Source organism: Rhipicephalus microplus, chromosome 2 (genome assembly GCF_043290135.1).
Source record: "Rhipicephalus microplus isolate Deutch F79 chromosome 2, USDA_Rmic, whole genome shotgun sequence".
Lineage (NCBI taxonomy): Eukaryota > Metazoa > Arthropoda > Arachnida > Ixodida > Ixodidae > Rhipicephalus > Rhipicephalus microplus.
In genome coordinates, this window is record NC_134701.1 from 171,657,446 (window position 1) to 171,685,161 (window position 27,716).

General features: G+C 45.1%; 1 pseudogene; it reads left to right on the forward strand.

Annotated features, from left to right (window-relative positions):
* The first annotated feature begins 1,632 nt into the window (after nt 1–1,632).
* LOC142792729 (cell adhesion molecule Dscam2-like) overlaps nt 1,633–27,716 on the forward strand; it is a 63,158-nt pseudogene continuing 37,074 nt past the window's right edge.

Sequence of the window (27,716 nt, forward strand, 5' to 3'; positions counted from 1 at the left end):
TTGTGGCCGAGACAGCCTGAAACATCACTTTTTCATAACATGGCTAATCACATTCAGGATATCACTAGCGAATATAGCTTAAAAGAAATTTTAAAGTAATTTTGAAGCTTGTGTGAGTGATTGACTTTATCGCGCTATTGACACCCTAAATGAAACCCTTGGGGGCCACCTATACTTCCCTATGCTGCAGCATGGTCCCTATGCTGCAGCATGGTCCCTCACGTGACCATGCTGCAGCAAGTGGTGAGGACGAATCGCCTCCACTTTTCTTTGGTCACGTTTGCTCTAGCAGACTATTACGCGGCAGCTGCTCGCGAGTCCATGGCCACAGCGCACGAGTTGAAAGTTTTGTGCTCGATAGCATTGCTGACCCGTTTTTTGTTCGGAAGAAAAAAAAAAACTTCTTGATGAGATCAGCGTGAAAGTGCGTCACAGTTCTGTGTGGTGACATAGTCGAGGGTTGCACTCGCTGGGAGGTGATAGTGGCAGCTGGTGCATTGTCATTTTTGAAAGCGAAACTAACACTGCTTGGTAATAACAAGTCTGTAAATAATTATCTGTAGCGGGCTGCAGAAAACGATGTGTAGGGTTATGTCTAACAGGTCCTCAGGAGCACAATGCCGAAAAAAAAACGTGAGGCCTAACTTCTTGGGTCAGTATTCTTTTAGGCACTGCTGGTTATGAAACATTCCCTGAAAGAAAAGGTCACACCTCTTTTTTGCTTTCTTTTCATTGTTGCAGCTTTTGTAGACCTAAACGTGCGTATACGCTTTGCCTTAGCCAAGGTATAGAAATTAGGTATTCATCATACTCACCACTGCTTAACATTTATTGAACCTTAGTGGTCAATATGGACCAACACTGCGCGTATTTGTAAGTCAGTAAATGGTCACGTAGGCAATATTAGCATTGTTGTGGAACATTTGTATAAATTTTCATTTAGAATTGTCCTCGTTTTCATGCGCATAGCTGCCACACACGTGTAAAACAGAAAACAGTGGCAATTATAAGGGCAGCGTGATAGCGTCAATCTCTGAGGACCTTAGAGAAAAAAATGACTACAGCAATCCGTGAAAGAAACATATAACCAAGTTTTGACTTAGACCTGCCATCGTAGATTAGCGTCTAAGATCGAGGACGTGGGTTGAATTCCTGAACACGGATGCCAACATTTTATTGCGGATGAAAAGCAGCTAGAGCGAAAAAAGCACCATGCAGTGAACTTCTTTTCTTTTTTTTACTAATATTGAAATAACTAATGCATGCAAAGCAGGTCTAGTAATTTTTTTGGTGACGGCCGCTTTTTTCCACGAGGCTGGTGTAATAAAGACAAAAAAACATGGAAGACAGTGAATATATATACACACATGTACAGTTCTGCATTTTGTGACTTGAAAAGTTCTTGTTGTGGCTGAAATATAAACATGGTGCAAACTATCGATGTATTTCACTGAATGCACGTCACAAATATTGGTGTCCTAAAGACTATATGTGTAGGCGCGTTTCCAATGATGGTCATGGTCTATATAGTCGGATACAATTTTATAATTCCTCGGCATTTCTGCCCCACAGACACATGTACGCATTGTCTGCTCCAATAGTTGCACGCTATAGCCTGTCGTTATGAGCAGGATGGCGGGTGAGCCACCTTGAAAAAACACGTGCATGCGCGAGGCTATTTCTTTAGTCGTGAATTCGATCAGCCAGCATGCATCGATCGTGTAGTTAGTGCCTTTCCCGACTTCCTATATTTCGTCCGACTTTACTATATTCGCTAATGCAAAAGTTATCTCTGAGTTCAGCAAACGGAGGGTCTAACCTGGTAGCCAGTTGATGTGAATTGTACTTGGAACAGCCTAGCAACTGTTGATGTGAATCCAGTTATAGTTAACATGTCCCTGTTCTCATTTTTTGAGTGCACGAGAAATAATTGAAGGTGGTGCAAAATTAAACCAGACTAACCATGAGGGATTGTAGCATGTGATCTACAATTGGTAGCTTGCGCCGTAAACACCTGCTGTCCCGACCGTACAGATGCCATGCGAGTGGCTGTCCCATCTCTATACTGTATATATAGTCCTAGCATGGTATGCATTCCTCCAAAGAACCACTTTGCTCCTACAAGAGTGGGTGCAGGATTTTAAAAAATGCAATTAAAGTGTCAAGCATATTTCTAAATAGATTTCGCTTGTCTGCGCAGTGATCCAGCAAGAATATGAGGTGAACGTGCACGACGGCTTCGCCACAAGAGGGAGCACGGCCGTGCTGACATGCCAGATTCAGCCAGCGGCGGCCGAGGACTACACGAGTGTGCTATCATGGCTCAGAGATGACAAGTACCTCATCACTTCCGAAAGTCAGACGCAAGGTGAGAATCAAATAAAAACCATGAAGTTTCTTTTATTATCGATGCTACCCAAAAGTTTCCCACAGCACTAAGATCACTCTGAGTAAAGCGTCCTTAGAGAAATGCAATAAAATGAAGCAGCATATCCGCGTAGGTTGATAAATCATTGTTTACTGCTTGGTGGTAGTTTCACAATCATGGGCTCGTTGGCACAAAAGGAAGTTGAGACCAAATTTCCGTGCGTGAATTTCGCACAGAAACTGCGACCCATCGCACAGACGGCATTGTGAGGTAAAAAATGTGAAGGTGTTTTTTTCCCTTTTAGCTACATCGACTCGGCTAATTTTCACGAAGCTTTCCATATTAGATATGTTCTTACCTGAAACTTATTATAGATTTTTAATAACTTATAAATGATTATGCAGGTCACCGCAGTGGCTGTCAAAATTTATCATGTCACAGCAGTTACACGTGATATCCTTCAGGGGTCGCCATTGGCGCTTTGGTAAAGCGTGTGTTCTTGCTTACCATGAGTTCCTTATAGAAAATATTAGTGTTACGGTAATGTGAGAACGTGCTGTGCAATCGATAGCTAACAGGAACATGTGAGCTAGAACACGTTAAAAGTTTCCTTTCCTGTGTTTTTATACTCGTGTGGCTTAGAGCAGTTAACTTCTGTTAGTTATCTAACACGTTCATATACAGAAGAACGTCTGATGTTTTCTTGGTAACGGTTACAAGTTAAGATGATTGGATCTCAATGAGCCAAAATAATGTATCTTGTCTATATCGCAAGATGTTCTCAATGGGCAATGGACGGAACTTTTCACGACATGCTTAACTTAATTGAAAATATGCACGAAGCTGAATGGGTTTAGGTAGGCTACCCTCAATCTGATCACGAAGCACGTCATAGGAAGGTGTACTCTGGGGTAACTATGGGCCCCGGGATTTCATTAGCTTGTGCCCAATACACAGTGCACGAGAGATCTGCATTGATTCCTCACCATATTGAGGCCACCACTGTCGCAATCGAAGCAGCCACGACACGCACAACACCGGACCGATATAGCAACGAAACTACATTAGAGTATACCTTGAGTAAATATGATCGCAAATTAAAACACTAATGAAAGTGTTGTCCACAAACGAAAGGACGATATGGGTATGATGAAACTTTACCTTAAGTATCGCTAACATCCCTTCTAGCAATACCTTTTCTGAACAGTATAACAGATGCCCTTTCGATGTCGCACTTCCGCTGCATGTTTTACCGCATGGACACAGAATGAACAAGAGCCGTATGTTTTTCAGGCGTCCTTTGAACACTACATCCTCATATAGTCATGTACGGCGAGGTGTATAACCACCTTTACTTTTTATCCAACAGGGCAACTCATGCAATCCACAGGATTATGTAGTTAGCTAACAACCATAGTTTGTGAGGTTTGGCGTCTCAGAAACACGATATGAATATTGGGCACGCCGGATAATAGAGTGCTCCAGATCTTTTCACCACGCGGGTTTTATTAACTGCACGTACGTCTAAGCATTTCACCTTCACCTTAATGCAACATGACGGCAGATATTTGATTGGGTCAGCATTTTTTGTATCTTAGCCACTAGACTCTCGTGGCGTTTTAAAGTTCACGCATAGGTGAAGAATAATTTGTCAAGAACAACTTCACGTCCCACAAGAACATTTATGATTATGATGAATGCCGAAACGCAGGGATTCGGATATTTCAACCACATGGTGTTTACGGCGCACACCTAAACCACGAAACCTTCGATTAAGCAATTTAGCCAAATATATTTTAGATTTCTCGAGCACTGTCTTTGTTCAGGAGAATTGAAGAGCCGGGCATAACCTTTATTTCATTCCGCCCTTTACGCGTGGCGGTCAATTCAATATGTTATGCTCGTGGTTATGCTGACCCTATATAGTGTAATGACCTTTGGTCGCGGTGCACATTGTGGCTCTTGGTGATTTGATAACGGTGCTGTTTTCAGCGCCACTGGGTATTGAAAATACATACTCTTAATCTCCACGTGTCTTAAGAATATGTGCTGTATAGCACCGGCTTTGCTGTCACGAAATTCTGCGATGAACCTTCGCCATTAGCCGCGTACTTATTTTAGACTCGAGATACTCATCACTCTTGTTCAAAGAATAAATTTAATGCACAACCATACATGAGTTAGCGCCGAAGCGCGCCTTGATAAGCTCACCGTAATGAAGAGCCCGAAAGACTAAGCTTAACACGTTAGAATCCTCCTGTAGTTTCGCTCCCTGGTTCCTGTGTTTAAAAAAATGAAATGAACAAAAGACATCTTCGAAAACGTTACTGCAAGAGCATTAATCATGTGCAAAGTAGCAACGAATAAAGAAAAAAACGTTTTGCGTGGACCGAGAAACCTAAAATGAAACGAGAGGAGAAAACGTGCTGCCCGGTGCAGATGTTCGCACCGCAGTTGAGCCTCGCAAATGCACACGTCGTCGGCAAAACTCATTGAAATTAAAATGAAAAAAAAACTATCAAAAAAAGAAGAGGAACAATGCGAAGCAGGCACGAATAAAGCTTGTGAATTTAACAGACAATGAAACGAACAAAGTAAACAGGTGAAAAGAAAGAGGGAATGGGAATGGCAGCGTTGATGAAGGGTTAAAAGTAGCACGCCGGGAAATTGAGGCATGCGCGAAAAAGGGAGAAAAGAGATTAGCCCCGCCTCGCACCGCTTAGCTCTCTCATCGTGCTTCACTTGGTCTTCGCCGAAGCGGCGAAAGCCTGAAGCCACTTAAGCGGAAACACGGTGGGGTGTGTACGTGACGCGTGTTTAAAAATGAAAGTAGCAAAGGAAAAGCAATGTGTGATATAGAGATAAATTTACGTTTTTGTGAGTGTATTTGTGGGTGTGACAGCGGAAGAGAGTGAGAGCAGGTGAAAGAGTTAAAGCGAGTCGAGAAAGTAGAATAATTTAAAAGGGTGGTAGATAATGCGCAATGTTCAGCGATTTGTCTACATTTCTTTCGGCTCACGAAAATTAAAGGTGCGAAGCGTGTTCACGCGAGCGCTTTATTCGCGTTACAACGGACTTTGCGACCATTGTGTTTCGTACAGGGAATTTTTCCTTTCGAATCACCTTTTACCAACAAAGAAATATAGAAAGCTCTAAAGAACACCTTCCGCGTTGTACTCGACGTATGCGCTCCTTTAGACATTTACCTATTTTATCGCTCCCAAGCTTACAAAAGGCTAGTAGTACAACGGCGCCTGTCCTGAAAGCTGTTCCTTGTAATGATAAATCAAGGAACCAGTTCTCAGTAGCTGGTAACGAACTATCTTTATTTTTTTCCTCTGTGGCATTTACATGAGGAGAAGTACAAAGAAAGTTGTCTAACATTACTTTTCAACCTGTCATGCAACTTACTGAATATAATGTGCGCCACTGACTACGGGTAATTGAACTACTTCACACGCGACCCATCTTTCGTCATATTACATGAAGTTCTTTGAGTATGAAATGTTGTGATCACTGCAGGGAAACAGCTGCAAGGATACAAAAGACAGCAAGATACATAGAAATGGAACAGTGTCTCGGAAATAAATTTTATACTAAGTTGAAGAGGCTCATTATCGGATCTACCAGCTTCGCAAAATACCGCGAAGTGCAGGGAGGGTTATGATAGGGAAAATTTGCATCCGTCTTTTTTTATCAGAAAAGTGCGAACGAGAACGTGCACATAAAGTTGTCACAATTAAAACATTTTTTTTGTGTGTTCGTGACAAAAAATCGCGTCCTAGTGAGGTCTTTGATTCAGAATTCATCGTTGTCAGCCTTTGGAGATATAGAATTAGAACTAGCAATAAGCTTTATTGAAGAACACTTCCTTACGCTCAACAAAAAAATAGCAAAGGCCATAAACGAACGCGTCCTGCGGGAACCTACATATGATGAAGCTTTATTTTGAAGCATAAATAAATAGTATTGCTCAGTGTGACACCTTTCCCCTATTGCTTCTTCTGTTCCTTCCGGTATTGTTTAGATACTATGTTTTAGAAAACCGTACCTCAAATTCGAAGGCAAAAAAAAAAGCTTACAAGGATTGGCAGAGACAAGCTGGCTTCCTGCGTTCAGAAACGTCATATGCTCATGTTCAGTTTTCGGATGAGACAGGGACTGATCAGACAATAATGCTAGAGAGAAGTAGCAGTGATGGCCAGGGGATCGCCGGGAGGTTCGAAAAAAAAAAGAAACTGCTTGCCTAGAATAAAAACTTCATAAAGCAGTCAACGTTGTTTCAGAATCTTATGCTCTGATTCGACGGCTTCCACAATAACAACAAGGTTACAAACAAGAACATACGCTAGTGCTCTTTCTTACTACCTTTTAGCGCGTGCATTGCAGCTACTGCGCATAGAAACTGCTATACACTGACACAGATGCACGCATAAACATAAAACTTTGGTTTATATATTTGGGTTAACGTGCCACTGAATACCAGGCCAGAATCTGCAGATTGAACATGCACAAAACATCTTATAATATCGGAGGTTCACCTGAAAAAAAATTATAGTGTGTGTATGACGCACACAACACTGGTGTACTGTGTGTAACTTTAACCGGCTTGTGTGTTTGTTTTTTTTCATTGTGCGCTGGAATCGCACAGTAAACGAGGGATCTTGCGTTCAGCTTTTGTTGAAATGTGATGATTGAAACACCGTAGCAATGATGTCACGGGATGCACATAAGTAAACTATTTCATGCGCTGCTACATACAAACAAGTGTATACCGACAAAACCCGCAAGTTACAAATGGGGAGCAGTAACCAAAGTGAACGTGCGTCAATGACCTTACGTTAGAGCACAAATGGAGGTATTGTTTTATTATGTTGCATTAGTTAGCGAATCGGTTCTAAACCTGGTCTGTCAGTTCATCCATCTTCGGCCAAAGAAAAAAAATGTCACCGACATTCGAAATGGCGAAATAGCGTGCCGACCAGGCAGCGGAGGGTAACACTTACACAGCTTAATATCGTGCCTACGTACTACCGCTATTGATCTCTTCCCCGAAAAATCTGTATAGGGCACAGCTTAAGGTTATAGGGTGCGCGTTCGATAGCGGTCGGCTCATGTGGTACCAATACGACGCATGTATACGACTTATATCTTAGCACCCTTACAATAGTACTCTCACCATGGCACACAATACTTCCCCCCCTGCTTCTTAAATGCGTTCTTTGAACAGCCGAGCGTGGTCTCACACTGCCTATTTGACAGGAATTTTCGGACTGCTCATATTCGTCCGTGCTGTGTTCTCACCTCTCAGTGCACGTTGAATTCATAAACAACATTGGGGTTGTTTCGCTTGCTGCACCAGCTACGCTTCCTTAAATCAGCGTTTTGTTGACTTACGCCCAATCGGATGCTGAAGTAGTCAGTCGCTAGACTTACTCCGAATAAAATCGCAACTTATCAGCACCCAAGCAATGCTTCCCCATTTCGGTGAAACTGTTGCATCTTAGTCAGTTAAAGAGCCTGCTGCCTATAACTATAGTTGATGTCTCCACGTAACTTTGACTGTCAAAAATGCATCAGCCGAACCAGTTACCTGATTATTGAGTAAACCTGTAAAGCCACCCAAGTGTTCAACTAGCGTTCAAAGTGGCGACTTTAGTGTCCGAAAGTGTTATATGATGAAACGAAGTTCCAAAAAATTACAATGTGGGTGCGTGCTTGCCGTAAGGCGAAGGCCTACAGAGAGAACTGCCACTAGTGCACAATATTTAAATGTTTGGACAACTATATACCCTACAAGAGAGAGTACTCATAGTACAATTGCGGCAAGTTCACAGCTCAGTCATCGAAATCTTGTTGGCGTATATAATGAGATGGTTATTTGGACTTGAGTTACAGCACATGCAAGCTGTGCTTTTCGCGTAGTTCCCGGAATGCACTCAACTATTCGCTTTCCGCGTGTCATCTGATTAGAGTGTAGCGTTAAAGTATTCGGAAAGGTCCTCCTCAATCTACGTGCGGCTTGCGCCGCGTTACAGCACGTCTACCAGCGTCCACCGGTGGAACCCTGTCACACTGGAAGAAAAAATACAATTGTGCACAGCTATATATACTATGCATGCGTGATTATTGAGTATCTTCAGCATAGCGACGATGTTAACTTGCCCTACTAAAGCGTGTACAAAAGGGCTGACCTAGAAGAACAACCAGTCGGATCAAACTCAAAGGTCATGAAGCTTTTGGCAGAGAAGACTTTCAAGAAATGTGACCGTCGAGTTGAAGCATGACACGATGTCACCACTTACTTCATTTATTAGGAAACTGGCTTGCGCTGAGGAGAAGTAGGCTGCACAGCTGCTCTTCTTGTGACGTTCCTCCATTAGATGATGTATTGCCTTGGTAGATGCAGCTTCGAAGACATTTCGTCACATGTCTGAGCCTGTATGGTGTACCGCAGATACGTGGTTGAAGCATACACACTTAAAGCGGTGACATTGCACACGTAACACTGAAGTGATGCCACTCAGAGCCCATTTCGTAAGTTGCGCTATAAACTTATATAGAAGTTGTGAGTGCACAATTGATCGTCTTGCCGTAAGCCGTACAACGATGGCTAAATTAAACTATAAAGTCTATAATGTTGAGCAACAATGTGAAACAAGCTGCAGAGGAAGCTCAAGAGAAATCGATGCTCTTGCCATATAATTGAAAGTAATTTATTACAGAAGCTGGTACCGCGCTCTGTGAATATTTATAGTACGTTGTCTTCTTAGTTCAGTTGGTTTCTTTTTGTGAACATGTGCAGAAGAGTGCGTGTAACTTCTAAGAAATTTCTGAATTTATGGAAGGAGTCATGTACTCAGGGCCCTCTTTCTATGGTAGTAACCTTAATCTCTCATTTATTGCAATATAGCGCTCGAAAATCTTCATATAAGGCTGATCTTTTGGAAAAAAGGCTGCCCATTATTTCTACAATGTTGCTGGCACAACACGACCATGTAATACTTCGTACAACTAAGGCTTAACTTAAGTAAGTAACTATTTTGTTATGCTTTGGCAGCCAAGCTCTCAAGCAGCCGTCCTTACATTCATATTCACGTGTTTTTACGCTGTGCTATCATGAAAAGCCATGCGCAGCACACTGCCTTGACATGTGATGATGGCGTGATAACTACAACATTGAACTCTTTACGGTGCTAGCGTAGTCTGTATTTTTGTCACGCGGCAAATCAACCGAAGAAAGGGGAAGCCTGTTTTAACGTCCCCTGTCTCAATGTCGGAGCAACAATTATAAGCTCTAACCATCCGAGAACGTGATCGCGACACTGAATCGGCTTTGCACGTTCAGCTGTATACCCTGCTCCGCACCAACGAGCTACAAAGAGTGAATGATATGTACAAGGATTGTTTACGCAACACCTAAATATAGTTTCCCTGCAACGCTGGATAGAGGACATCGAAACAGTAAGCGTGGGTTTAGGCAATAGTTGTATAGAGAGATAGCGATATGGCTTTACGTTTTTCGCTGTAATCTCTCACTAAATGTTATTACCAGCCAATTTTATGAAGTGTTATGAGTGTACAGGTGTCCTCAAGATGATTAAGAACATCGGACAGTTCGCCGCTGGTCGGTGGAGTGCATCCGCAAGGGGCATAGGCAGAAATGTTTTCGTGTTATGGAGTGGAAAGCACCAATTTGATTCGAAATAGGTTCCAGATAGGTGTATATAGTCTAGTGTCATTTGTAGTCTGCGTGCCAAGACAATTTTGGGGAGGAGAGGGGGATGAGGAGAGGCGAAGGGCTCGGGCTCGGTATGTTACCCCTGACTATGCCACGGACAACTGCGTAAAAACACAGCCATGATCTGCTCCTGCGTTGAATCACCACAGCAAGCAAGCAAGCCTCGCTCCCTCATGTGTCTAGACAAACGTTTGCTTGCGTTCAAAAATTTGCTGCCCTTTTTATGCTGCCCCAAACATGTCCGTGGGATCGGGGCCTGAAGGCTAAGGCGTGCTTCCGCTCTATTAAGCATAATCTCTCAACTCCTGCTCTGTTCTCTGTTCTTTGGAAGAAGGCAACACATATTAGACGCAGTGGGGAGCGAGGAGGCGAGATGACTAGGAATACCACGCATGCACGCATCCTAGAACTACTTTTTCACAGGCGCTCGCCACTGAGGAGCACTCACCTCTTCGGCGTTCTATTTATTTTGTGACCGCCCGCGCACCTAGAGCTGTCGCAGGCAATGCGAGGAATCAAACTTGAGCATACAATAACGTGTCCTAGCTTGAAGCTGTGCGATTTCTCGCAGCTTAGTATCTTCTTCAGTGGTTAACTTGCACGGGATTCATTACAGCAACCATCTTATTGTCACCACTTTGCAGGGAAGTATGCGCTATACCCGAGCGGCGAACTTTACATCCATGACGTGAATGAAAGGGACGCTGAGCGCTCCTATCGGCGCCAAGTACTGGACCACACTACGAACGCTACAAAAGCAAACACGAGGCCTGCCAGAATCATACTTCAAGGTGAGTGATCTTTCACTAAGTCGAAAGTGCGCGAAAGTTGCGCGATTACTGGTAATAAACGGACGACGCCTTGTGACGCATGGTGAAAGCAGTTCAGCAGACGCAAGCGACAAGAGAGGTGGCGACACTTCGCTCTTGCACACCCGGCCTTTACCTTGCGCCTATGGTGCTTGTCAACTGGCTTAATCATAAGAAACCTATTCATTCAACAAATCAGGTTCCGACCGTCGTGAGTGCACGTGGAGGTCTTTACTACGTGGTAAGAGTGCAGCGGGTTTAATCTTTACAGCCAGTTGTGCGTTCGTAGGGTAAATTGCACCAGTCAGGAATACGTTTGGGTCATGATACTGGTAAAAAAACTCAGCCTTCAAGCCGGCTGCTTTGACATTCAACTCATTAAGTGCAATAGTACCTTCACTAAAGCAATGCCGATAATAAAACCTAGCTCATCATTAAGAATTCCTGGTTAGTGTGGCGAGATTTTTGCTAAGCTTTGAATATAAGTAAAACCATTGTGCTAGCCACAATCAATAGAAAGCGAAAAATTAAATGAAGTATGGAGGATGAAAAGACAATTCTTTGATTACAAAGTCGATGCCCTGCTCCACATTCGTTTTGTCCATTAACACGTGTATTGACACAAAAAATCGGGCTTTGTTGAGTTCTTCCAAAAGAAAATTCAACCCAATCTTGACTGTCGGCCTATGATTAGCAAAGTCGGGCTAGTTATGGCAAAAAGCGTTCTCGAATAAGAGGCTTTGTAAATTCTTCCTCCGGGACAATTTCTCTGATCAAAAAGCAGTCAGCTATGTAAGAACAAGAGTACCGATATTTAATGGACATAATATGGTCCTAACAACACGAATGAAACCCCACACGTTTTTCTTGGGAGGGACTGTCACACAGGTCCCGTTAATTAGGGAGGCGATCGCCGGGCTGATTCCAAGGGCCGAAGTATCGGCCCTCCAAACCACACTACGAAAGCGTGGACAATTTAGAAGTGGTCCTTTTTGGCGCGCCAGCGGACGCCGGCTGTGGCCCAAAGAACAAGTCAGAGCCGAGAGTTGATAAACCAACAAAATTATATTCTCAATAATGGCAGATCAGAAAGACAATACACAAATAAGCTCACTCCACAATAGCTGAGTACAATATGTCACCAATCAAACAACGTACTACACAGGACAATCAGCCACACTCGAAACAACGGGCACAGACAACAATACACACTACAATGCAGCCGCATGCATTGAACAACCAAGACACTTAAAGACTAAAGAGATAGAAAACGTATTCAGTCCAAAGTTCTTGGAACAAAAGTCTGGATGATACTCTTCCGAGAATCACTCACTCAAAGTCCAGCGTTGTTGTCGTTCCGCTGCCCCCTGAAGTTTCTCTTCCAGGGTACCTCGCCGAAGTTTCTCTTCCAGGAAACCTCGCGTCTTCAAATGGCCACTCTCCAATCTTCAAACTTCTTCGCCGGAAACACGTTGGCTTCACACACGCAGCTGTTGCCACGCGTCTTCGCTCGATAGTGGTAAACTCACGCCCTTGCCTGTAGCTCGAGCCTTCACCCCTCAGGTGGAAATCCTCTTCTTCTCCTGCTTTGTCGCTACAGACAAAACCTTCGCCGACTACTCGGCGGAATCCCTACGCGCTCTGGCGTTAACTTCCGTCTTCTCCTGATCTCTCATCTCCGCTGCTCGGTTAAATACCTTCCGCGCGACATTCAGAAAGTTCTCGTCATTTCGTCGGCGCGATACGCAGCGAAGGCTGGGGAGAGGCGCGAGACGGTACGAGGGCCGTCCCCAACAGATGACGCAACTCGGCATAACACGCCTCTTTCGTTCTAGAAATTTTCAGTGCTTGCTCGGCCACCGATGTGGGGTGAGGAGGTTCGTAGCGAAGCCACGCTTCCGAGGGGAGAGCGTCACGCGCCCGGGGAGCATTTAGATGTTTGTTTTCTTTTTTTCCTTTGACCTCGCGGCGTCACTCCGGGGCGTTATCGCAAGAATTTGGCGGCGCGCCCATTTTTAGCGCTCGTTCTGTGACACTGCCCCCCACTTTAAGAATATTATCTCATAATATTCAAAATCACACAACGAGCGCGAACAGTCACCACACACTCTGAAAGACTGTAACATAGTCCGTTGTCACAACACGTCACATTCACAATAGATCACTCAATACAATTGTACATTGTAACTCAATTACACAACACATGAAATATAACCACAGACACATGAGTACAACACTCCACCACACATTCCCAACGATACAAATGTACAAAGTTCTCTCATTACAACAATTTGTACAATACTATACATCACAGCACAAACACTTCGACACTTGTGACACAGGATAACACAACATTAACACAACATATGGCACTCAGCACTGCCAAGCACAATCTGATTCGACCTCAGCACTTATCCTGTGTACTTTGAGCGGCGCTTGCGCCCTTTCTTGCGGTGCTCGCTCGATCTCTTCTTATTGTTTTTGCTCGTTTTGTTCCGGCGAGCCCCTTCCAATGACGGTATCTGAGGCGGCGTCTCCGCCCTCATTGTCACTGCTAACGGGTCATGACGCTCAACCGATCCTGCCCGGTTATTCACCCGCTTGTTCACGTCCCGACATTTGGCCTGGCTGGCCAACTCCGTCATTTTTACACTCTCAGTCGGTTGGGGTCGTGCCGACGTACGTACAGCTGCGCACCCCGTGAAGTCACTCAACTCGATCATCATCTCATTCGCTGTCTCTTGCGCCACGGCTTCACCTTGGGCTCTAGTGAGGTCCGTCACGGGATGCTCCTCCACTGTATCTCGTGGTCGCTGGGTTGGCGAGGGCTCTATCTTAGGGTCTTCTCCCAAACATTCCGGATCATTCGGTCCTCGCGCCCCGTCGATGTTTCCGATAACAAGGTCGTAAAGGGGGGTCGCCATACATAGAGCGGTAACCTTCCCGCTGAAGTACGGGGTTTCAACCTCAATCTCTGCTTCGGGAAGCATCCGAACTGTACGGTCAATTAGGCAAAGCGGTTTCGTTTTGCCTGTTAACTTTCTTTCCCGTACCAAATTTCTCCGCACAATAACCGTGGAGCTACCGGTGTCTCTTAACACCGTAACCTTTTTGCCCGCAACTTTTCCAGGCAGCGTTGCCATTCCCTTCGTAACACCGGTTGGCTGTTTTGACATTACAGCACCCACAATAAGAATTTTCTCCCCATTTTTCAACTCTACGAATCCATCGGTGACGGCATTATTACCGGATTTCGGTGGCGCTTGCACACAGGATACCTGGTGAGTTTGACTCGCTCCGTTTCGACATGCGTCTGCTTTGTGCCCAGTCTGACCACACTTAAAACATTTTAATACCGTAGGGCTCGTGAAGTTAGTACGACAGTTGCTCACGCGATGCCCCACTCGGTTACACAGAAAACATCGCGGAACACTCTCCGGTGCACGCTTCTTTTGTTCGGGTGCCGAATTTTTCGAATCTTCAAGACACTCTTTCTTGACCTTGGCCAAATTTGTGCCACCTTGCGCTTCCAAGAATTGATCAGCTAATTCAAGCATGTCTTCAAAAGACTTAGCTCTCCTCTCTTTCAAGTACAGCGACAGGCTTGGATGGCAACTAGTAGGAAATTGTTCTCTAATTAGGAGCTCTCTAAGTTCATCGTACTCCTGCGCTGTCCCTGAAAGTTCAATCCATCTGTCGAAATAATGGCTAAGTCGGGCGGCGTACTGCGTAGCCGTTTCACCATCAGCTGGCTTTCCTGTCCGAAATATGTCCCGGAATCCTTCCACAGTAAATCTAAGTCGCTTCAGCAAAGCAGCTTTCACCTTGGCATAGTTGGCTGCATCGGTCGGCGTCAGCCTACCGTACACACTGAGCGCTTCGCCACTCAAGCAGGTACTCAAAGCAGTTGCCCATTGATGTTCCGGCCAATTCTAGCTCCTTGCAATTGTCTGAAATCGGTGAAGGTACGCGTCAAGGTCGTCCTTCCTTTCATCAAACGCTACGAGCAGCTTGCTCGGGTTCAAGCGGACGCCATGATCTTCCCGTTCGCTGCTGTCAACTCTAGCTTGGACGGGAGTTTCACTTCGCTGTAGCAAACGGAGCCGCTCGAGTTCCATCTCGTGCTGCCACTGCCGTTCCCTTTCCTCTCTTTCTTCTTTCAGCTGTCGCTCCCTCGCTTCTCTTTCTTCTCTCGCCCTTTCGGCTGCCAACTTCTCTCTCTCCAGCTCCAACTTCAATTGCTGCTCTCTTTCTTCGTTCAGCTGTCGCTCCTCTGCCTCTCTTTCTTCTTTTGCCCTTTCAGCTGCCAACCTCTCTCGTTCCAACTCAGCTGCTTTTTCTTCCTTGGCTTTCTCAACTGCCAACCTCTCTCGTTCCAACTCAGCCGCTTTTTCTTCCTTGGCCCTCTCTTTTTCTTTTTTTTCCTTCTGGGTGACCCACTTCCATAGTTCGGCGCCAGAAAGACCCATCTTCTCACCAAGAGCGACTAACTTTTCGAGATCCATGGTGTCTCGCAACTCGCAAATAAAACCTTGCCGCGTGCAAAAAGTATCTGCCTAAATCAGTCTATCGGAACACTCTCCTGCACTCGTTAACGAGAACACTGAGCAACACACAAAACCGTTCCGATAGCACTATCAACAACTCGAGGCTCTTTCTCACTACTTAGAACACACTGTGCACCAAAAGGTCCTGTGTCGCGGACGCCAGAATAATTGTCACACAGGTCCCGTTAATTAGGGAGGCGATCGCCGGGCTAATTCCAAGGGCCGAAGTATCGGCCCTCCGAACCGCACCACGAAAGCGTGGACAATTTAGAAGTGGTCCTTTTTGGCGCGCCAGCGGACGCCGGCTGTGGCCCAAAGAACAAGTCAGAGCCGAGAGTTGATAAACCAACAAAATTATATTCTCTATAATGGCAGATCAGAAAGACAATACACAAATATGCTCACTCCACAATAGCTGAGTACAATATGTCACCAATCAAACAACGTACTACACAGTACAATTAGCCACACTCGAAACAACGGGCACAGACAACAATACACACTACAATGCAGTCGCATGCATTGAACAACCAAGACACTTAAAGACTAAAGAGATAGAAAACCTATTCAGTCCAAAGTTCTTGGAACAAAAGTGTGGATGATACTCTTCCGAGAATCACTCACTCAAAGTCCAGCGTTGTTGTCGTTTCGCTGCCCCCTGAAGTTTCTCTTCCAGGGTACCTCGCCGAAGTTTCTCTTCCAGGAAACCTCGCGTCTTCAAATGGCCACTCTCCAAGCTTCAAACTTCTTCGCCGGAAACACGTCGGCTTCACACACGCAGCTGTTGCCACGCGTCTTCGCTCGATAGTGGTAAACTCACGCTCTTGCCTGTAGCTCGAGCCTTCACCCATCAGGTGGAAATCCTCTTCTTCTCCTGCTTTCTCGCTACGGACAAAACCTTTGCCGACTACTCGGCAGAATCCCTACGCGCTCTGGCGCTAACTTCCGTCTTCTCCTAATCTCTCATCTCCGCTGCTCGATTAAATACCTTCCGCGCGACATTCCAGAAAGTTCTCGTCATTTCGTCGGCGCGATACGCAGCGAAGGCTGGGGAGAGGCGCGAGACGGTACGAGGGCCATCCCCGACAAATGACTCAACCCGGCATAACACGCCTCTTTCGTTCTAGAAATTTCCAGTGCTTGCTCGGCCGCCGATGCGGGGTGAGGAGGTTCGTAGCGAAGCCACGCTTCCGAGGGGAGAGCGTCACGCGCCCGGGGAGCCTTTAGATGTTTGTTTTCTTTTTTTTCGTTGGCCTCGGGGCGTCACTCCGGCGCGTTATCGTAAGAATTTGGCGGCGCGCCCATTTTTAGCGCTCGTTCTGTGACAGGGACTAAGCTATTTTATTTGGTTGGTGTGAATATATGTCCCGTTTTTATTGGTTCACCCCGGGTGCTTACTTCACAGATAAGCGCAGAGTTAAACTAAGAACTTTGCAGGCCATGGGACCTTAGGAAAAAGATGAATGCTCTTGTTGCTTCGGCAGGCAAGCCTGAGTTAGATCTCCAACTGGTTTCAAACTGCGCTAAGAATTGAAATGGTGAAGTTCGGGCGTATGTATTCACCTAGGAAATTCAATATTTTATCATGCCTAGTGGTCTATGAAATTTTGATACTGAGTTGACCCCATCGTCAACGCAATTTAATTTCAGACTGGTCCCAGTGCACCCCATCTTAATTCCAGGAGCACAGTCATAACCGGTACTATTTTTGAAACGCGGCGCGGATAAAGTTCTTTAAAGAAATAACAGATCACAGCTCTGCTCCGCAGTAATAAGTGCTTGTCCGAGGACCTCCAAACTTGGAAACTTTCGCCGACATGGAAGATGATAGCGTCATCGTCAAGCATTTCTTCACAATAGGCGGCGAGTGAAGAAATTGAAAGAGCGGTCTACATGATTGCACCCCGGTCCGGCGATTGATGTACGACCTGCCTCGTGGTTCCGAAGAGCAAAAGACACCGAAAGTATATCGCAGGTATTTTTTTATACGTGTAACAAAAAGAGGCGTTAGAAAGCGGAGAGGGAGGCGTTGCGCGTCGCAGCACCGATCGACCAGCCAACGACTCGTAGACCGCGCCAAGAGAGACGGCGTTTCTGAGCCGGAGGACAGCGATCGAGGCTGTATAGGCGCCGGGCGCCGGTGCTCTTTCAGCCGCAAATGTTTCCGGGCTGTGGAGGCGAGTGAAAGGGAAAGGGGGAGAAAAAGACTACGCTGATCACTGTCTGTCACGCATCCACCTTCAGTTATACACCGCGTTCACTGGCTTTGTACTAGTATATGTGGGTTCTGGCGAACCATTGAAATCCCGCTCGCTCTCCCCGTTTCCCATCTGCCTCACGTGACCTATTTTTTCTGATTTTTTACGCTTCCCCGTTTGTTCTGCCATCGCTGCTCTCGGCGCTGAAACTCGACGCCACAGCCGCAGTGAAATCGCATCGAATCCAACGCGGATCGCGCTGTTCTCTCTTTCGATGCCACTGCCAAAAACATCACTGCCTGTGCGAAGCTCGCTATAGCTGAAGATGAGTTAAGCCAAAGCTATAAAAACAAAAAAAAAAGATTATTCTAAACGTGGGTGGTCAGATGCGAGAGAGAATCGAATGACACGGGTGACAACGACGACATTCACCCTCGTTCCATCGCACTCCAGCTTTCGTCACCTCTTCTTTTTTATCAAACCGTTTTCTCTTCCTCTTTTTCCTCATTTCTCACGTCTCCTTTCCGGCCAGCGCTTCCTGAAACTTTTCTTGGGGACGCTGCGGTTCACGGTTCACTGTCCGGTGTCGCGGAAAAAGGGGCTCGAGCGTTACGACCCTTTGATGGTGGTTCGTTTCTGCGACGCTTCCTGTAAGCATTTCCTTCTTCATTATTTCCTTTCTCTTTTCCTGTTGCTCGCATCGCAGGTCGCGTTTTCCCGAGGCAATCGAGCGAAACGCAGTCACTCGCCATCCCTCTTCCCATCGGATTCGCCCTGCAGCTAACTACAGGGGATTCTTCCCAATTCTTGATTCCCTCCATTCTCAGTTTTTTACCATTTTCTTTTCATCTCTGCTGTCTTCCATACAGCTTAGTCCTTCCCATAATGCTTCTTTTTGCGGGACGAGTTCATGTGTGTGATTACAGCAAACGCGAGACGTCTCCCTATTTCAAATTTCTCCTACGAACCGCACTTTTTTTTTGTACAGTAATGGGACTACTAATACATGATTAGCCCATGCACGCACAACTTCCTTGACCTTATATTACGCTTCCGCGCCCCACTCTTTGTAACAAGAAGATAACGAAGGGTAATTTCGGCAACAAATATACGTCTGGGGCACTGCCTGATGGGTCAAGCGCAAACGTGGCCGTCGAGTGAGGAGGGGGGGCTCTAGGGTATTATCGGATTATTGAAGGATACGAAATTTTCTCGTAATTAGTGCATGCGCCTGTAAGGGTCCTTCCCAACGAGCTGGAACCGCGTTCAACGCCGCAAAAGGTTCTCCCCTTAATCATCTCGTGCACTGCTCTATAAACATACATCCTTCCAATACATGTATTGTGCCGAATTTCCTAACGCCCTTTCGCTTGACGACAATAACTACGCTTTCCTGCTCTTGATGCATAGGGGCACCCTGGCACTTGATTTCTTTTGTTCTTCTTGTTTACGAGAATGGGCGTTTACACCGGAATCGACACACAGCAGTGCGCTCGTTAATTAGTTTTGCGAGATGTTTTCCGCGCTGTCGCGAATAGCCGCACTGCTATGCTGTCCGTAATTAAATTACGCCCGTATTTCTGGTCCTCCCCATGCAGGCAACGGGGAGGCGTGCTATAGAATCTTGCGTTTTCCGCTTCTGTGTGGCTTGCCTTGCGGGGCTGTCATTGTTGCGGCACTAAAAAGGTAAAGTATGAGAGGCGTAGATGTAGGTGATTCTACGCCTACCTGTATATTATAGGGCCTATAGATGAGATTCCAACGACAGGGTCTGTGTAGGTACTTAACTTCGGGTTCTTCGGGAATTATTTGGGCATGGCGTTTTACGGCACGTGGCATAGAACTTCACCATTCCTGAACAAAACACTTCCGTGGCTACACTGAAGTTTTATAGGTTATGAAAAAAACACGGACTGAGAAAGATGGGCCACACACAGGCGCTAAGTGTTTGTCAACAGAACATACCGTTGACATGCAGTGGTACGGGTACGACTGGTTGCAAACTTTTTGAATTCTACAAACACTATATCAAAATGTGTGTTATTGATGTCACGAAAAAGAAATGATATATAGGCTGAAGAGTTGTTGTTTTTGTTTTGTTTCTGGTTTACGCACGCGTTTTTTATTTATTTGTTTGTTTGGTAGGCCCCGCTTGCTGCAACACTAAAGCCACCACAACCCCGTTCCATTCTTTTTTGTCAAACGCAGTAATGTCAAGCCAAAACAGAGGTGTCATTTGTAGTTTTGATGCAAGGTTAGTATTTATGATGACAGTAAAACTAATTAGTATAGATAAAGTACAACAAACAGCTAGTGGGTACCCACCCGCAATATCCATTTCATGGACCGAACTATGGCAGCAGTCTTTTTCTGCACAGTTTCTGCGTCATCTCCGTCTCCAGTGTAACCCTGGGAGTTTCTGCTGGAGCTGTACTGGTAACTACGACATAAAACGTGCAATATTTAAAGACCATGTAGCATTCTTTCTGGCACAAATCACTTGCGCGCAATACTGATTCGCCGAAAATGACATTTCTTGGATACACTACAAAAGGCCACTGCCGAATGTTGATCGCACCATAGGGTGTATTTATTTGTTTTAGGGAAGCATGTCTTCTTATGGCCTTATGTAAATGGAGCCTTAGATATGCATAATTTGTTGTTTACCTACTTATTTATTATATAGAGGATTTCTTTCTCTATAGCACGTTTAAAAGCTGACAAAGATAGCTTTTCTTTGTTTTTTTATGGCGAAAGCTATTTTAGGATCATAAGAAGGGCCGATTTCGGCCCCGTATTTGCCTGCCGCCACCACCAGTGTCCACAAAAATAATCGCTTGAAATAAAAAATAAATAAAAAACTATACACCAAGAGCAGGATGGCAATGAAACCTGGACCTTCTGTGTGGCTGCCTAGTACTCTACCACTAACCCTTGCCGGTGATGACCTATTCAGGGATCCTTGCGATGAGGAATCATTTTAACATGTGTGATGAAGTGTTTTAGATCAGTCAAGTAACAACCAGGCGTAACGAAATGCGAATCGCGGCACCAGTGGGTTTTTGAATGATCCAACTCATTGCAACAGCATCAGGCGTAATTTCCCATCGTCGTCAGCCTCGGCATCAACAAAGCGTACATAACGTAGCGGGTACCACGAATTTTTGAAAAAGTATAATTGATGTGATAGTGAATTCTTCCTCGCAACGCAAAATATATCATGATGCATGATGTAGTGGGTACCATTTGAGAGCGCCTGTATTAGAAGCCCAAGTGCTAAAAGAGGCTCTAGAATGGTCGCTGTTCCAGCTTTCGCTGTGGTTGTGCGGCGCGTTCCGTGCAGGTCTGTTGTTTTCTTGTTCTTTTATCAGAGCATAATTACTGCAATCAAGCCTTACCAAGTTGTAATGGCTCTAGTAATAGCTTAGAGAAAACGCGACGTTTCGGGACAAAAACGGTGCCTTTCTCAAGGAAACGGACAAGAGACGGCAATGTTTGCATCACCCCACACAGTCACCCTAGAGAAAGAGATCGAATAGGTCCCAAAACATTATTCTCGCTTTAAATTGTGGCTGGAGCCATCTCCGCTTAGGAAACCTTTTACTAAGCTAGACAGATTTCTGTCGAAACGCTCAGATGCAATCAAGCCTCAGGCCGTTCTACATATTTCATCCTAGGTCCCCGAAAGTCAGAGGCTCTACGCGTGATTTCTTGGACGAAGGAAGTGACGGTGGAAGAAGGCCAGCTAGTGACGCTCAGCTGCGCGGCACGTGGGATGCCACTGCCAGCTTACCACTGGTTTCGGCAGTCCGGCGCAGACATGAGGCCCCTGCTGGGTGCGCCAACGCGCGGATCTCAATCATCGTCCACAGGTGCCAGTCACCAGCAGGGACATGCGTCGTCGTCTAGAGGCACCCTGTCACTCGGGCCTGCACACGTTCAAGACGCGGGTCGCTACGTGTGCCTTGTGAACAACACCTACGGCGAGGACCGAGTGTACGTGACTGTTACCGTCAGAGGTTAGTGTACTCTACATTGCCATAACTACGGGCTTCTGACTATTGAAACCTATTGTCAACACCAATACGCGCAGTAGGGCGCGCTTTCAGGCCTCATGTTTCAGACTCTCGTCGGAGATCTTACAAACGTGAAACTATTGAGCTGCTCCAGTACTTTATTAGCAGGACAACCAAATAATTACAGGACTGAGAAAAATGAACGTTCTTCTTTTGCATTGTAGTGTTTCTCCGCGGGTGATAGGTTTTCATTAGAAGGAACTTCAGCTTACTGAATTATCACACAAGAAGCTTTGTGTAACAATCAACGAAGCTGTAGAAGTAACACATGCCACTCCGAATACTTGTATATTGTAGATGAACGATATATAACAAAACGTAAACTTCACCTTTATTATTATATAGCTGCGTTTTACGTACCAGCTAGTAACCCACTTGTAGCCTTATCGTCTGCACTACTTGACTATCTAGCTCCGTTACTCGGGATATCGTCAGAAATACACTACTTTCTAAACACCTTCTTCAATAATTTTACAATTATCATGTCCTTGTTGCTTTGGCCCGTGCAGGCTCACCACTCGTGAGTGTGCAGCCCCGATTTCAGCGAGTTCCTCTGGGAGCATCCGTGACGTTGATTTGCAACGCCAGCGGTGGCGGCGCTGGCGTGTTGGCGCGAGAGCTTCACTGGTACCGCAACCTGGTGCCCGTCCAGCCATCAGCTGCGGACAGGGTGCGCTTGTTGGGCTCCTCAGTGCTACAGCTGAGCTCGGTCAAAGACGGACAGGAAGGACTACCAGTGCCTGCTTGACAGCTCGCGGGAGTCAGCACAGACGTCTGCGTTCGTCTTACTCCTGGGTATGCACCACAATTCTATTATCTCTTCAAAGCACTGTCCGTGAAAAGCAAAGATTGAAAAATTGAGTGCACTGCTCTCCGCTGAGAGAGACAGAAAGAGTCGCTATTTACCATGATGTAATGGTTAAGTATAGATCTATCGGGGAGCGGCCGCGTCAGCATCACGGGTAAGTGAGCTCTGCACATATCTACCTATACCTTTAGCAATTTTGGTTCTAGGAGGGTCAAAGTGGTGTCTATCTGTTCGTGAAGATACAAGGAGTTCAACCGCAACAAATACTGCTATTACAAACGAAAATTTTAAATTTTAGCAGCGGAAAACAGTGTGAATCTGTGAAAACAACAACAGTCGGACCACATGTTTTTTTTTTTACGATTGCTTGTTGCTTCGTTAATATTCTACCGGGAAACTTCTTACTTATAAAGTTGAAAGTCCTTAGGGTAGACCTGACGCTACTGAAGTTTGATCAGGCTAAGTTTAATAGTTCCAGAGTTATTCCGCAATCAAAATTAAGCGTAATAACTAAAAAGATTAAATTGGTAATATCACCTCGCAAACGCATTTAAATTTTGTCCGCTTAATATAATAATAAACCGCCCCCTATAGGCTACCAGGAGGCCCAATTCCGTACACTCTAGGCCCTAATTAAGGTGGTAATCAGCAAAAAGCTCATTTCCATAAAACAAATTTTCAAAAGGAGCTACAAACGCCACCGAAAAATAGCTAATATCTTCTTTTAGAACACAACAGTCCGGTTTTTTCCGTGTAAAAATAATTTTGATAGCTTAAGGTAACCGGAAGATACAGAGTTAGAAAAAATATAACGAGAACCGCTAGTGAACGTGTGGCGCCCACGTCTTCCCTCGCTCAGAGGAGGAGGGTGGCTCACTGCTCGGGAGAAAGATACGCCCGTCAGATCAAAGTCTAGAAGCACGTGTTTTTTTTTCCTCTTACGATCGGCTTTTAACTTTGCTAATAACCTACCGGGAAACTTCTAACTCATACAGTGCAAAGCCTTAGTTGTAGACCTGTCACCGCTCAGGTTTCATCAGGACAGGAGTAATAGTACCGGAACTAGTTCGTGACCAAAATTAAGCCTAATCACTATAAAGATTAATTTGGTAACATCACCTCACAAACAATATTAAGTTTTGTCCGCTTAATATATTATTAAACAGCACCCCATAGGCTCATTGGAGGCCCAACTCCGTACTCTCTAGACTCTTAATTAACGGGGTAATCAGCAGAAATCTCATTTCATTAAAACATCTTTATAAAAATAACCACAAACTTGACTGAAACACCGCTTAAACCTATATTTAGAACATAACAATCCGGGTGCGGCGATGGCCCAGTGGTTAGGGCATCCGCCTTGCTTGCAAGAGGTCCGTGGTTCAAATCCCGGTGCCGCGCAGTTCCCAACCGGAAAAACAAAATCCGCGTGTTGATGGAACTTCATTAAGAGGCCTGGGGTGCGGCCTCACCGGTAACCACCGCCGGGAACGCACTCCCTCACCGGAGAAGGATTGGCCACCCTGGTGCAGTATCTGGCCACTACCTCCCACATGAATACGTCTAATAACTCACGGCCCTCAGTCCCCAGTAGTTGCGATGCAACTGACCACGGCGCCGGTCAGATCTGCAACGCAGCAGAGGGTGCCAAGAATCTCTGGACTACAGGCCGCCTTTGGAACCTGAACTTGGCAACGTTTAACGCTAGAACCTTATCTAGTGAGGGAAGTCTAGCTGTACTATTCGAGGAGCTAGAAGGTGTTAAATGGGATATAATAGGGCTCAGTGAGGTTAGGAAGACAGATGAGGCCTATACTGTGCTACAGAATGGGCACGTCCTTTGCTATCGGGGCTAGGCAGACAGAAGAGAACTTGGAGTGGGGTTCCTAATTCGCAGAAACATAGCTGGCAGCATAGAGGAATACTATAGCATTAATGAAAGGGTGGTAGGTATTGTAATTAAACTGAATAAAAGATACAAGATGAAGGTAGCACAGGCTTACACGCCTACATCCAGCCATGATGACGCCTCAGTTGAAAGCTTCTACGAAGACGTGGAATCGGCAATGAGTAAGGTAAAAACACACAATACTATAGTGATGGGCGACTTTAATGCGAAGGTAGGGAAGAAGCAGGCTGGAGACTAGGCAGTAGGAGATTATGGCATCGGCACTAGAAACGCCAGAGGAGAGCTACTAGTAGAATTCGCAGAACGCAATAATTTGCGGATTTTGAATACCTTCTACCGAAAACGAGAAAACCGCAAGTGGACATGGAGGAGCCCTAATGGCGAAAATAAGAACGAAATAGACTTTATAATGACTGCACACCCAGGAATCGTGCAGGATGTGGAAGTGGTTGGCAAGGTACGATGCAGTGACCATAGAATGGTACGGTCTCGAATTCGCCTAGACTTGAAGAAGGAACGACAGAAACTGATACGCAAGAAGCCAATCAATGAGCTAGCACTGAGAGGGAAAGTACAGGAATTCAGAGTGTCGCTGCAGAACAGGTACTCGGCTCTTAGTGAGGAAACCAACCTCAGCGTAGATACAACGAATGATAAACTGACGAGTATCATTACGGAGTGTGCAGTGGAAGTTGGAGGCAGGGTAGTTAGACAGGACACTGGCAAGCTTTCCCAGGAAACGAAGAACCTAATTAAGAAGCGTCAAATCATGAAAGTTTCAAGTACAACAGACAAAATAAAACTGGCAGAGCTTTCGAAGTTGATTAATAGACGTAAAGTATGCGATGTAAGAAGGTATAACATGGAGAGAATGGAACACGCTCTGAAAAACGGAGGAAGCGTCAAAGCAGTGAAGAAGAAACTTGGGATAGGCAAAAGTCGGATGTATGCACCAAGGGACAAAGAAGGCAAAATAACTACCAATATGAAAAGGATAGTTAAAATAGCGGAGGAGTTTTACAGAGATCTGTACAGTAGCCAGGACAACCACGACCTTAATACTATAAGAACTAGCAGTAACCCAGATGACACCCCACCAGTAATAATAGAAGAAGTCAGAAAAGCTTTGGAGACCATGCAAAGAGGCAAAGCTGCTGGTGAGGATCAGGTAACGACAGATCTGCTGAAAGATGGAGGACAGATTGTGTTAGAAAAACTAGCCACCCTGTTTACGAGGTGTCTCCTGACGGGAAGGGTACCAGAGTCTTGGAAAAACGCTAACATCATCTTAATACATAAGAAAGGAGATGACAAGGACTTGAAGAATTACAGGCCGATCAGCTTGCTCTTTGTAGTATACAAGCTAATTACAAAGGCAATTGCTAACAGAGTAAAGAAAATATTAGAATTGAATCAACCAAAGGAACAAGCAGGATTTCGAACAGGCTACTCAACAATTGACCACATTCATACTATCAATCAGGTAATAGAAAAATGCTCAGAGTATAACCAACCACTATACATAGCCTTCATAGATTACGAGAAGGCGTTTGATTCAGTAGAAATATCAGCCGTCATGCAGACACTGCGGAATCAGGGCGTAGATGAAGTATATATAAACATTCTGGAAGAAATCTACAGGGAATCAACTGCTACCATAGTGCTTCATAAAGAAAGCAACAGAATACCAATCAAGAAGGGTGTGAGGCAGGGGGACACAATCTCCCGAATGCTATTTACCGCGTGCTTACAGGAGGTTTTCAGAAGCCTAGAATGGGAACCGTTAGGGATAAGAGTTAATGGAGAATACCTTAGTAACCTGCGCTTCGCCGATGACATTGCATTGCTGAGTAACTCAGGGGACGAATTGCAACTCATGATTACGGAGTCAGAGAAGGAGAGCAGAAAGGTGGGTCTTAAAATTAATCTACAGAAAACGAAAGTAATGTACAACAACCTCGGAAAGGAGCAGCGCTTCGAGATAGGTAATAGTGCACTTGAAGTTGTAAAAGACTATGTGTACTTGGGGCAGGTAATAACCGCAGAGCCTAACCATGAGATTGAAGTAACTAGAAGAATAAGAATGGTGTGGAGCACATTCATCAAGCACTCTCAAATTATGACAGGTAGATTGCCACTATCCCTCAAGAGAAAGGTATATAACAGCTGTATCTTGCCGGTGCTTAGCTACGGAGCAGAAACCTTGAGACTTACAAAAATGGTTCAGCTTAAACTGAGGACGACGCAGCGAGCAATGGAAAGAAAAATGGTAGGTGTAACCTTAAGAGACCAGAAGAGAGCAGACAGGATTAGGGGACAAACGGGGGTTAAGGATATCATAGTTGAAATCAAGAAGAGGAAATGGACATGGGCCGGGCATGTAGCGCGTAGACAGGATAACCGCTGGTCATTAAGGGTAACGAACTGGATTCCCGGAGAAGGGAAGTGGGTTAGGGGGAGACAGAAGGTTAGGTGGGCAGATGAGATTAAGAAGTTTGCGGGTATAAATTGGCAGCAGCAAGCACAGGACCGGGTTAACTGGCGGAACATGGGAGAGGCCTTTGTCCTGCAGTGAACGTAGTCATGCTGATGATGATAATGATGATGATGATGATAATGAATGATTAAGAAGAACCAATAAAAATGGAAACATGGCACCACTCGCGATGAAAGGTGTTGTACGGAAGCATCGAGACGAAGGTGTGTCAATTTGTTTTCAATATTATTGCAGTATTGCAAGCTGATGTTCATATGTTGGAAACTTATTGCTATTATTCAAAAACAACCTCCTCTGTAGCGCAGAGGCATGCAATATAGGGTCAATGTGGCTTCATGGGAAGAGATTCTCTTTACATTTAAGACGATTGTTATAGCGCAAACACAGAAAGACGACGAAAGGATAAAAAGGCGGGCACTTTTTGCCGTTGTTATCAGCTTGTGCTATAACAATCGTCATGACCTGCCAACTAGACCAAACAGCCACGCTCCTAATTTACTCTTATGTTGTGACCGACTGTTGTCGCGTCGGCGTATTTTTTAGCATTACAACTGGAGAACTGTTTAACCTTTTCAGCTCTGAAATAATTATTTTGTTCGTAGAAGTGTTTCGTACATGTTTTTGTAATGCTGGGGGCCTCAGTAAAATACTAACGAATCATTTAACCCGTGGTGCAAGTAACTATATATTCAGAAACACGTCTCAAAATTAGGTCATGAGGGTTTAGTCGTTGTGAAAAGAAAAAAAAAAAGACTTCTGTATT